Source organism: Aptenodytes forsteri, unplaced genomic scaffold, assembly GCF_000699145.1.
Source record: "Aptenodytes forsteri isolate BGI_AS27 unplaced genomic scaffold, ASM69914v1 Scaffold15, whole genome shotgun sequence".
In the NCBI taxonomy this organism is placed as follows: domain Eukaryota; kingdom Metazoa; phylum Chordata; class Aves; order Sphenisciformes; family Spheniscidae; genus Aptenodytes; species Aptenodytes forsteri.
Window position 1 is genome coordinate 9,107,705 of NW_008795129.1, and position 233 is coordinate 9,107,937.

The window sequence follows — 233 nt, forward strand, 5'->3', positions numbered from 1 at the left end:
ACCGCCCTCCTCCTCGCGGCCCGGCCGTTGCCCTCCGCGGCGGGTGAGGGGAGGGGCGCAGCCCCGCCCCCGCCGCCGGCCGTCCCTCCTCACAGGCGGAGGGAGGGAAGGAGGGAGAGAGCGGGCCGCCTCCTCCCTTGCCCCCTCCCCGCTCACGCAGGGCGTGGGGGCCCCCTCGGGGAAGGAGTACCGTCCTGCGCACCCCCTCCAGTCCCCCGCCTGCCGAACAAGTG